Raw genomic sequence first — 12,359 nt, forward strand, 5'->3', positions numbered from 1 at the left:
GATAGTAGTTTCTTATGATCCCTTGTATTTCTGTGTTGCCTGTTGTAATTTCTCCATTTTCATTTCTAATTTTGTTGTCGACCCCTTCTGCTCCTGCCCCCAATCCCTCCCAGCATCAGAGTCTTTTCCAATGAGTCAACTCTTCGCATGAGGTGGCCAAAGTACTGGAGTTTCAGCTTTAGCATCATTCCTTCCAAAGAAATCCCAGGCCTGATCTCCTTCAGAATGGACTGGTTGGATCTCCTTGCAGTCCAAGGGCCTCTCAAGAGTCTTCTCCAACACCACAGTTCAAAAGCATCAATTCTTCAGTGCTCAGCTTTCGTCACAGTCCAACTCTCACATCCATACATGACCACTGGAAAACCATAGCCTTGACTAGACCTTAGCACTGCTTTTACTGAGTCCCATAGGTTTTTGGTTGTTGTATTTTCATTTTCATTCATTTCTATGCATATTTTTATTTACTTTTTGATTTCTTCTGTGATTTGTTGGTTATTCAGCAGTGTGTTATTTAGCCTCCATATATTGGAATTTTTAATAGTATTTCTTCTGTGGTTGACATCTAATCTTACTGCATTGTGATCAGAAAAGATGCTTGGAATGATTTCCATTTTTTTTAAAAAAATTTCCCAAGGCTAAATTTATGGCCCCAGAATGTGATCTATCCTGGAGAAGATTGATTACATGTGCACTTGAGAAAAAGGTGAAATTCATTGTATTGGGGTGAAATGTCCTATAGATATCAATTAGGTCTAACTGGTCTATTTTATCATTTAAAGTTTGTATTTCCTTGCTAATTTTTTGTTTACTTGATCTATCCATAGGTGTGAGTGGGATATTAAAGTCTCCCACTATTATTGTGTTATTGTTAATTTCCCCTTTCATACTTGTTAGCATTTGCCTTACATATTGTGGTGCTCCTATGTTCAGTGCATATATATTTATAATTGTTATATCTTCTTCTTGGATTGACCCTTTAATCATTGTGTGCTGTCCTTCTTTGTCTCTTTCTACAGCCTTTATTTCAAAGTCTGTTTTATCTGATATGATTATTGCTACTCCTGCTTTCTTTTCATCTCCATTTGCATGAAATATCTTTTTCCATCCCTTCAATTTCAGTCTGTATGTGTCCCTTGTTTTCAGGTGGTTCTCTTGTAGGCAGCAAATATAGGGGTCTTGTTTTTGTACATTCAGCCAGTCTTTGCCTTTTGGTTCGAGCATTAAACTTATTTATATTTAAGGTAATTGTTGATAAGAATGATCCCATTGCCTCTTACTTTGTTGTTTGGGGTTTGAGTTTATAGACCTTTTCTGTGTTTCCTGTCTAGAGAAGATCCTTTAGGATTTGTTGAATAGCTAATTTGGTGGTGCTGAATTCTCTCAGCTTTTGCTTATCTCTAAAGCTTTTGATTTCTCCTTCATATTTGAGTGAGATCCTTGCTGGAAACAGTAATCTGGGTTGTAGGTTTTTCTCTTTAATCACTTTACGTATGCTCAGCCATTCCCTCCTGGCCTGAAGAGTTTCTATTGAAAGATCAGCTGTTATCCTTATGGGAATACCCTAGTGTGTTATTTGTTGTTTTTCCCTTGCTGCTTTTAATATTTGTTCTTTGTGTTTGATCTTTGTTAATTTGATTAATATGTGTCTTGGGGTGTTTCGCCTTGGGTTTATACTATTTGGAACTCTCTGGGTTTCTTGGGCTTGGATGGCTATTTCCTTCCCCATTTTAGGCAAGTTTTCAACTATTATCTCCTCAAGTATTTTCTCATGGCCTTTCTTTTTGTCTTCTTCTTCTGGGACTCCTATGATTCAAATGTTGGGGCATTTGAGATTGTCCCAGAGGTCTCTGAGGTTGTCCTCATTTCTTTTAGTTTTTTTTTTTCTTTTTACCTCTCTGATTCATTTATTTCCACCATTCTATCTTCCACCTCACTTATCCTGTCTTCTGCCTCTGCTATTCTACTGTTGGTTCCCTCCAGAGTGGTTTTGATCTCAGTTATTGCATTATTCATTATTGATTGGCTCTTTTTCATTTCTTCTAGGTCCTTGTTAAACATTTCTTACATCTTCTGAATCCTTGTCTCCAGACTATTTATTTGCAGCTCCATTTGTTTTCAAGATTTTGGATCAATTTTACTATCATTATTCTGAATTCTTTTTCAGGTAGACTCCCTATCTCCTCCTCTTTGGTTTGGTTTGGTGGGCATTTATCTTGTTCCTTTACCTACTGAGTATTTCTCTGCCTTTTAATCTTGTTTAGATTGCTGTGTTTGGGGTGGTCTTTCTGTATGCTGGAAGTTTGTGGTTCATTTTTATTGTGGAGGCTCCTCCCTGTGGGTGGGGTTGGACAAGTTGCTTGTCAAGGTTTCCTGGTCAGGGAAGCTTGCATCAGTGTTTTGGTGGGTGGAGCTGGATCTCTCCTCTCTGGAGTGCAATGAAATGTCCAATAGTGAGTTTTGAGGTGTCTATGGGTTTGGTATAACTTTGGGCAGCCTGTATATTAATGCTCAGTGCTATGTTCCTCTGTTGCTGGAGAATTAGTGTGGTATGTCTTGCTCTGGAACTTGTTGGCTCTTGGGTGGAGCTTGGTTTCAGTGTTGGTATGGAGGCTTTTGGATGAGCTCTTGTCCATTAATGTTCCTTGGAGTTAGGAGTTTTCTGGTGTTCTCAAGTTTTGGATTTAAGCCTCCTGCCTCTCATTTTTAGTCTTATTCTTCCAGTAGCATCAAGACTTCTCTATCCATACTGCACCAATGATAAAACATCTAGGTTAATGGAGAAAAGATTCTCCACAGTGAGGGACACCCAGAGAGGTTCATGGAGTTACATGGAAAAGAGAAGAGGGAAGAGGTAGATAGAGGTGACCAGAAGGAGAAGAGGGGGAATCAAAAGCAGAGAGAGCAATCTAGCCAGTAATCAATTCCCTATATGCTCTCCATAGGCTGAAACACCCAGACAGGTTGACAGAGTTACATAGAGAAGAGAAGAGGGAGGAAGGAGATAGAGGTAACCAGGAGGAGAAGTGAAGTGAAAGTGAAGTCATTCAGTCATGTCTGACTCTTTGCGACCCTGTGGACTGTAGCCGACCAGGCTCCTCTATCCATGGGATTATCCAGGCAAGGATACTGGAGTGGGTTGCCATTTCCTTCTCCAGGGAGAACAGGGGGAATCAAAAGGAGAGAGACAGATCTAACCAGTAATCAGTTCCCTAAGTGTTCTCCACAGCCCAGAATACCCAAAGAGATTCACAGTGTTGGGCAGAGAAGAGACGGGGGAGGGAGGAGATAGAGGTGACCAGGGGGAGAAAAAGGAGAGTCAAAAGGGGGAGTGGGCAATCAAGCCAGTAATCACACTCCTAAGTAAAAATGGGTACTGAAGATTGGATCCTTAAAGGTACAAAGTTGATAACAAATACCAAAAAGCAAAGATTAAAAATCTACTGTAGAGGTTAGTCTCTCAAAAATAAAATATTAAAAAAAAACAATATCATAAAATTATAAAAAATATGTATGAAATTTGCTTTAAAAAGAGTCTTTTTTTTTCAAGGTAATAGTAGGTTATAAAAATGAGAATTAAAAGAGTAATAAAGGGCTTAAAAATTTAAAAAAATTAAAAAATGATAACAGTAAAATATATCTAGGAATTTCTCTGGAGCTGTTGCGGTCAGTGTGTGGTCAGTTCAGTTTCAGATAGTTCCTTGTTCCAGAACTTCTTATACTTCTTCTCGAGGTCTATAGGCCCTTTCAATGTAGTCGGTGCTAACTACAGGGTTTTAATCTGTTGCACCTGTCACTTCCCAAACGGTTCCCTCTGTTTATTTTGGCTTCTTCTGTTTGCAAGTCTCTTCAGTGTCTAATTTCGGCCCTGACACAAGGGGGCAGAGGTGGTCACTTATTTAGGCTCACTTGTTCAGTTGTGCTGTGGGGAGGGAGGAACACTGCAAACAAATATCACTGGCATGTGTGGGGAGTGCTCGTAGTGTCTGGGCCACACCGGGTTTGCCCCTGCTCATGGCGTGTTGCTTTCCTAGTCTACATTGCTCAAGCTCCAGGTTGCTCTGCAGGGGAACTGTTTAAATCGGGCCCTGGGTTTCGTGCACTTCCCAGGTCTAAGCCGCTCAGGTTCAGGTTCTTGGGTACTCCACAAGGGCACCGACTCAGTTGGGCCTGTGTTTTGTGCCCTTCCCAGGTCTGAGCAGCTCAGGCCACCAGGTGCTTGGCAAGTGCACTCTCCCCAGGTGGGGCAGTGCGTCTTGTCACCTCCCTGGTCCCAGCTGCTCGGTTTCCTGGGTGCACAGTGGGAACACCGTCTCAGGTGTGCCATGTGTCTCCTCTGGGGAGCTGATCTCTGACTGTGACCCTCCTGGTGGATGTAAACTGTCTACGATCCCAGGAAGACTTGGTTAGCAACAGGGAGCCTGCTCACAGTTTGGTAGAGGATGCCATCTCTGGGGCCAAGATTGCCCCTCGCTGGCTCTGGCTGCCACCTGCATGCCTCTCTGCCTCTGGATTGGGATGGGCCAGTCCACAGCCGGCTAGCTGTCCTCTGGTATTCGCTCAGTCCTTTGTTCTGTGAGTGGCTCAGCAGTGCCTTAGGTTAGAGCTTTTGGCAGGAAAGTTCTCTCTCTCTCTTTCTCTCTTTTTTGTTTTTCTCTCTTGCTATCCTATAGTTTGGGTTGCTATCTCATGTTAGCTCCCTCAGATTGTCCTCAGGGTATTCAGGCCCGGTCCTTACCCCGAGCAATGCAGCTCGTGTGTCTCCCTGTTCAGCCCCTGCTTGCTGGTGGCGGACGTGAGCATCTGGCCTACTTCTCTGCTGGGAGTTGTGGTTAGGCGCTGTAATCTGTGGGTTTTATTTATTTATTTTTTCCTCCCAGTTATGTTGCCCTTTGAGATTCCAAAACTTCCCACAGACCCGATGGTGAGAGGGTCTCCTGGTGTTTGGAAACTTCTCCTCTTCATGACTCCCTTCCTGGACAGGTCTCCATCCCTAACTCTTTTGCCTCTCTTTTTATCTTTTATATTTTGTCCTACCTCCTTTCGAAGACAATGGGCTGTCTTTCTAGTGCCTGGTGTCCTCCGCCAGCTTTCAGAAGTTGTTTTGTGGCATTTGCTCAGTATTCAAATGATCTTTTGAGATATTTTGGGGGGAGAAAGTGGTCTCCCTGTCCTATTCCTCAGCCATCTTAGAAACCAGTGAATCCTAAAGGAAGTCAGTCATGAATATTCATTGGAAGGACTAATGCTGAAGCTCCAATACTTGGGTCACCTGATGTGAAGAAGTGACTCATTAGAAAAGACCCTGATACTGGGAAAGATTGAAGGCTGGGAGGGGATGACAGAGGATGAGATGGTTGGATGGCTCATCAACTTGATGGACATGAGTTTGAACAAGCTCCAGGAGCTGGTGATGGACAGGGAAGTCTGGTGTGCTGCAGTCCCTGGGATTGCAAACAGTCAGATATGACTGAGCAACTGAACTGAACTGAGATGTTTTTCTAGAAATCTCTTGGTTTTTCTATGATCCAATGGATGTTTGCAATTTGTTCTCTGGTTCCTCTGCCTTTTCTAAATCCACCTTGAGCCTCTGGAAGTTCTTGGTTCATGTACTGTTGAAGCTTCACATGGAGAATTTTGAACATGATTTTGCTAGTGTGTGAGATAAGTGCAATTGTGTGGTAGTTTGAACATTCTTTGAAGGAAATGGCAACCCACTCCAGTATTCTTGCCTGGAAAATCCCATGGACAGCGGAGCCTGGTGGGCTACAGTCCATGGGGTCTCAAAGAGTCATACACAACTGAGTGACTATCACACTCTTTGGGATTGGAATGAAAACTGACCTTTTCCAGGCTGTGGCTGCTGCTGAGTTTTCTAATTTTGCTGGCATATTTGTGCAGTGCTTCCCTTGTGGCTCAGCTGGTAAAGAATCCACCTGCAATGTGGAAGACCTGGGTTTGATCCCTGGGTTGGGAAGATCCCCTGGAGAAGGGAAAGGCTACCTACTCCAGTATTCTGGCCTGGAGAATTCACTGGACTGTATAGTCCATGGGGTTGCAAAGAGTCAGACACGACTGAGCAACTTTCACTTTCACTTCACTTTCCATTTCACAGTATCATCTTTTAGGATTTGAAATAGCTCAGCTGGAATTCCATCACCTCCACTAGCTTTCTTTGTAGTGATGCTACTAAGGCTTACTTGACTTTGCACTCTGGGATGTCTGATCAGTAATCACATTGAATACTTTTCATGTAGTAGTTGGTCATGAGTATGTCTTTTAAGATAGTTAATTAAGTCCTTTTCCTATTTTGGTAGGGAGGTGCTTTTGTCTTCTAAATATTTAGTTGTAAAAGTTCTTTATATGTTGATGATAGAATTGGGTTTTTAGATATATATATTGAGGACATTTTTTCTCAGTCTCTGGATTGTTTTTTTTTTTTTTCTGTTTTCTTAAATGTGTCATTTATAGAGCAGAAGTTTTGAATTTTAATGAAATCCAAAATACTGATTTTTCTAAGATGAATGATGCTTCCCCCCTTATCTTTGCCTAGTCCAGAATCACAAACATTTTTTCCTATGCTTTTTAATAGTTGTCTTATATTTTTAGGTCCGATGGTTATATATATAATCCTCTTTGAGCTCAATTTTTTGTGTGCTCTAGGTTTATGTTTTTCCATATTTATATCTAGTTGTTCTAGCACCATTTATTGAAAAATTTACATTTTTCCCATTAAAATACCTTTGTCTGTATAGAGATCAAGGCATGGATCAAATAACAAAATATACCTACACATGTATGGTTAACTGATTTTTGACAAATTGTCTTGATTTCTTCAGCTTTATTATATGTCTTGCAGTCAAGTAATACATGTTCTTCAACTTTGTTCTTTTTAATAAACTATGGTCATTTGTATTTCTATATACTTTTAGAGTTAACTTACTAGTTATTGCAAAAAGCCTGCTTGTTTGTTGGAATTGTATTAAAACTTTATTTCATTTATGTAGAATTATCTCAACAATTTGAAATCTTCAGAAACATCATCTTATCTTTCCATTTCTTTAGATGTTTTAGTACTTTGTCCAACAGTGTTTCAAAGTCCTTAATATATAAAATAGTCACATACTCAGCCAAATAATTAAATGTATCACTATACTTCTGGAGCTCTTTTTCTGTATAGCACCCTCATCTATAGACTTCACTTTCATGCATTGGAGAAGGAAATGGCAACCCACTCCAGTGTTCTTGCCTGGAGAATCCCAGGGACGGGGGAGCCTGGTGGGCTGCCGTCTATGGGGTCGCACAGAGTCGGACACGACTGAAGCGACTTAGCAGCAGCAGCAGCAGCAGCAGCTATAGACTATTACTTTGTAATTTCCAGCCACCTAAACTTCCCTCAGTCCAGCTTTGCCCTCTTTAACTCAGTGAAATAATTGTTTTCTTTGGAATCTTCTCCATGAACTTAGATGTGGACTGTGCTTCCAGACAGAAATCCAGGGCAATGTAGGTCTCACTGATTTGTTTCCTGTCTCTCAACTGTTTAATGTATTTTTGTCCAATTTTCTCACTGTTGATTTTGAAAGAGCTAGTTGTTTGTTACTCTACCTTGGTCTGAAGCAGAACTCCTAAAAATCACTGTATGTTATGGAATAAGAAAATGATTTAATTTCTTTACTCCTGATTAGTAAGTGAGTTCTCAATGCATTGTTTAAAATCTTTTATTCACTGATTTGAAGTATCAACTTTATCATAAATTACTTCTTAATTATACTTCTATCTCTATCTGGCTGTGCTATTATCTGTCATTCATATGTTTGTTTATACTTAAAAATATATCTAATAGTTTAATAATATGAAGTTTAAAATATATTTTAGTATAGTACGGTACCTTCTAATGATCTTTCATTTCCTGTAATTGATTATGTGTCACATGCTATGGTGAAAATAGGAATATAAGATTTTGTATATTTGTCATTAATCTATAGAATTTTTTTCTTTTATTAAAAATATAATTTAACCTTATTTTCTGGAGAAGGAAATGGCAACTCCCTACCGGATTCTTGCCTGAGGAATCCCATGGATAGAGGAATGTGGTGGGCTACAGTCCCTGGGCTTGCAAAGTCAGACACGACTGAGTGACTGGGCATGAACACATGAACCTTATTTTTGTAAATTATATATTTTCTGAATTTAGTTGTTTAGTATATTTTATGAAGGACAAGAAAATATTGGTCTGAAGAAACTATTCCTTGTTAAAACAGTTTTATTTTCTATATGCTATGTTGTAGATGGATGGATGAACTATATCTGAGCGATTAGTTAAAAAAACTTTTACAAATTCAAAGTAATGTTAATAATTTAAACTTATAAGTGTTAAATGTAATATAAGGATTTAAGAAGAGCAGTCTGCATAAGGAGTTGAGAAGTTGATTTGTTCAGTCTTGTAGCAATAAAAGTATACTTTTGAAGACTGAAAGATACTGAACTGAACTAAGTAAACAAAATTCCAATAGAGTATGAACTTTTAAAAATGAATATTTAGAGATATAAGAAATTCACATGTGAAAGCTACAGTTGAACTTAAGTTTTCAGAAAGAAGCATAAATATTAAAAACCTTATGTCAATGTAGAAGATGTGAAAGAAAAAAATTGTTCATTTGACTCAAGAAAGATTTAACTTTGATCATTCATTAATTTATTCAATCTACAAATATTTATTAAGCTTAGTTAGCATCTGCAGTATAATGTATTGCTATTTGAGAGAATAAAGTGATGTAAGAGTTTCTCTGACTTCAGTGAAGTCGCATGTTCATAAAGATCAATTTAATTTTTATGCAGATGTTAAAAGTGATAATATATATTCTCTTAATGAATATATATATGATTTATTTTATAACATTAATGAAAACCATGCTGATATTAGGAATTATGTTAGCCTCATATCGGTATTTTCCAGCTTTAAAAATATTGCTTGATTTTAGTTGCATATTTTATACCAACAAACAACCTAGCAATCTTAACAACTGAAAAAAATTGTCACAAATGTTGCCACAATTTTGATCAATGAGAAAGAAGATCTATAGTTTGTTACTCTGAATTTGCTTTTTTCCCTTGGGTTTCCCTTCAACCTGAGAAGACAAAAACTTTACTGAGTTCAGTGATTGAGAGAAAGCATTTCCTGGGGGAGCAAGAGATCATGAAAAAGAGACTAATGATAGTTAAACACAAGATTGTATTCTGAAACTATGCCTCTTGTGTGTTTACCTCAAGAGTTCAAAATAGCATTATTATTTTTTATACATTTTTATTGCAGTGTGGTTGACATATAGTATTATAGGTTTCAGGTGTACAATATAGTGATTCACAGATTATATTCCATTTTTAGTTATAAAATATTGTCTATATTTCCTGTGCTATACAATATATCATTGTGGCCTATTTATTTTATACACAGTAGTTTACAAGTATATTTTATTACATCAAAATTAGTTATCTAGGTATTCATGACTACAATGTAGTTTGGGAGGTGTACACTTTAGCTTCCCATTTAGTGCTTAATAATAAATAATGAAAGATGTCATTGACAAAATTTGGGAATAAGTGATATTTCTTTAGGAAGATCTATAGAATATCTAGGACTAAGAATTAATCTTATCTTTGATTTCCTTGGTGGCTCAGATGGTAAAGCGTCTGCCTATAATGCAGGAGACCCAGGTTCGATCCCTGGGTTGGGAAGATCCTCTGGAGAAGGAAATGGCAACCCACTCCAGTATTCTTGCCTGGAAAATCCCATGGATGGAGGAGCGTGGTAGGCTACAGTCCATGGGGTTGCAAAGATTTGGACACAGCTGAGCGACTTCACTTTCACTTTTTCTTTTGTTAATAACAGGATTAATTCCCATAAGGAAAGAAGAAAAAAAAAAGAAAAAGGATTATGACTAAGAGATATCGTAATAGTTAAAAATATGCAGAGATGAAATGTTAACCTCACAACAATCAATAAAATACAAATTAAAAGTCTGAGATACTGTCAAACTGGTACTGTTGCTCACATGACCTCTTTATGGTCTCTTTACCTTTATCTTGTCCTAATCATTCACTTCCCCCTTTATGTTCATATTATTTGTATTTCCTCCTCACTTGAAGTGAGACTTAGGTGTGCCATTCCAGAACCCTTGAGAACACAAAAGCACTGTGCCCCGGTTCTGCACTGCACTCCTTAAAGGTAACTATGAGAAATTCTGACTAATTTTCTGTGACAAATTCTAATTGAGGGTTGCGTGCAACAGAGATCACATTTACAAATTTACACATCCATTCAAGTCTTCACTACAGTACATTTTATGCTTTTCATGAACTCATAAGCGTTGGCAGAAAAAACCAAGCAGGTATCTGTCCTTCTGTCCTAAATTCAGTTCAGTTGAGTTCAGTTGCTCAGTCGTGTCCGACTCTTTGCGACCCCATGAATCGCAGCACGCGATCACCATCCTGTCCATCACCATCTCCCAGAGTTCACCCAAACTCATGTCCATCGAGTCGGTGATGCCATCCAGCCATCTCATCCTCTGTCGTACCCTTCTCCTCCTGCCCCCAATACCTCCCAGCATCAGAATCTTTTCCAATGAGTCAACTCTTCGCATAGGGTGGCCAAAGTACTGGAGTTCCAGCTTTAGCATCAGTCCTTCCAAAGAACACCCAGGGTTGATCTCCTTCAGAATGGACTGGTTGGATCTCCTTGCAGTCCAAGGGACTCTCAAGAGTCTTCTACAACACCACAGTTCAAATGCATCAATTCTTCGGCGCTCAGCTTTTTTCACAGTCCAGCTCTCACATCCATACATGACCACTGGAAAAACCAAAGCCTTGACTAGACAGACCTTTGTTGGCAAAGTAATGTCTCTGCTTTTCAATATGGTATCTCGTTTGGTCATAACTTTCCTTCCAAGGAGTAAGCGTTTTTTAATTTCATGGCTGCAGTCACCATCTGCAGTGATTTTGGAGCCCCCAAAATAAAGTCTGACACTGTTTCCACTGTTTCCCCATCTATTTGCCATGAAGTGATGGGACCAGATGCCATGATCTTCGTTTTCTGAATGTTGAGCTTTAAGCCAACTTTTTCGCTCACCTCTTTCGCTTTTATCAAGAGGCTTTTTAGTTCCTCTTCACTTTCTGCCATAAGGGTGGTGTCATCTGCATATCTGAGGTTATTGATATTTCTCCCGGCAATCTTGATTCCAGCTTGTGCTTCTGTCCTAAATTAGATAGTCACTAATAGCTTGGTACACTGGTTATAAAATTTTAACTTAATCTCATATTTAAATGTGTCACTCTGAAGGAATTTTACTCTCTTCTCTCTCCCAAAGCCCAGCAGTACTACCTTTGTCTTCTGGGATATGGATATCGTGACCCTTCCCTACGTTCTTTCTGGTGCTGAGAGAACTCATTCCAGTCCCATTGATCTTGGAACACTCTCTTTGATCAAATCACAGAATCTTTGTCTCTGAAACAAACAAGTGAATAAATAATTAAACCTCTAAAGCTAGCTTCCTGGAATTTTACCTCTTAATAGTTTTCTATGTCCTGACATATGTATTCTTTATGTGAAAGACATTGTAAAGGCACAGTACTGGTGCCATGTATAAAATTTCTCCACTTTCAAATTTTAGCAATTTAATAAATGGAAGTTGACTCTCAAGAGATAATGAGACTGGTTTTTATGGAATGAATTTTTATACCTTGAGCGGCATGTCCTACAGCAAAACCATAGAATATCCTGTGAAATGATTTATGAAAACACAAAGGTTTTATGGTCTAATACATGGACAATAATAAATATAAACTATTTCTCATCTTATAGATTCAGTAAATATAAACACAATAGTTTCTCTCATTAGTTCTCTCATATGTTCTATTGAAGAAATCTACTTGGCAGTCATTCCCAGATTTATTTGAAAGATGGCTTAGTGCATTGGTTATGAGCTCAAAGAGCATATTCTGACTCTGCCATTTGCCACCTGTGTGGACCAATAATTGGACCAATTATTTGATCTGTTTGTTTATCAGTTTCATCATCTACAGCGTGGTGTTAATAATAATAATAACTGCTTCAAAAGTTTCTTGTGAAGATTGAATCAGTTAATATACGTCAAGTGCTTTGAATCGTGTTGATATAAGTGCTCTCAAAAGATCTATTTTTATAATTTAACTTTGGTATCCATTTAAAAAAAATAGCACATACTAGTAGCTTGTTACTAACAATCTACTTATCATTCACTGACTAATTCACAAATACTGGTCATGTGTGGATTTTTGTCTTAATTGGGGTTGCTCTAACAAAATACTGCAGACTGAATGGCTTAAAC

At 38.5% G+C, this 12,359-nt stretch overlaps 1 non-coding gene across 1 annotated transcript; it reads left to right on the forward strand.

Moving 5' to 3' along the window:
- Positions 1 to 9,660: 9,660 nt before the first annotated feature.
- Positions 9,661 to 9,732, forward strand: TRNAY-AUA (transfer RNA tyrosine (anticodon AUA)). The gene has a single exon. It is a non-coding gene; the product is annotated as a tRNA-Tyr (tRNA).
- Positions 9,733 to 12,359: the final 2,627 nt, after the last annotated feature.

The sequence above is a fragment of the Ovis aries genome, chromosome 8 (genome assembly GCF_016772045.2).
Source record: "Ovis aries strain OAR_USU_Benz2616 breed Rambouillet chromosome 8, ARS-UI_Ramb_v3.0, whole genome shotgun sequence".
In the NCBI taxonomy this organism is placed as follows: Eukaryota; Metazoa; Chordata; class Mammalia; order Artiodactyla; family Bovidae; genus Ovis; species Ovis aries.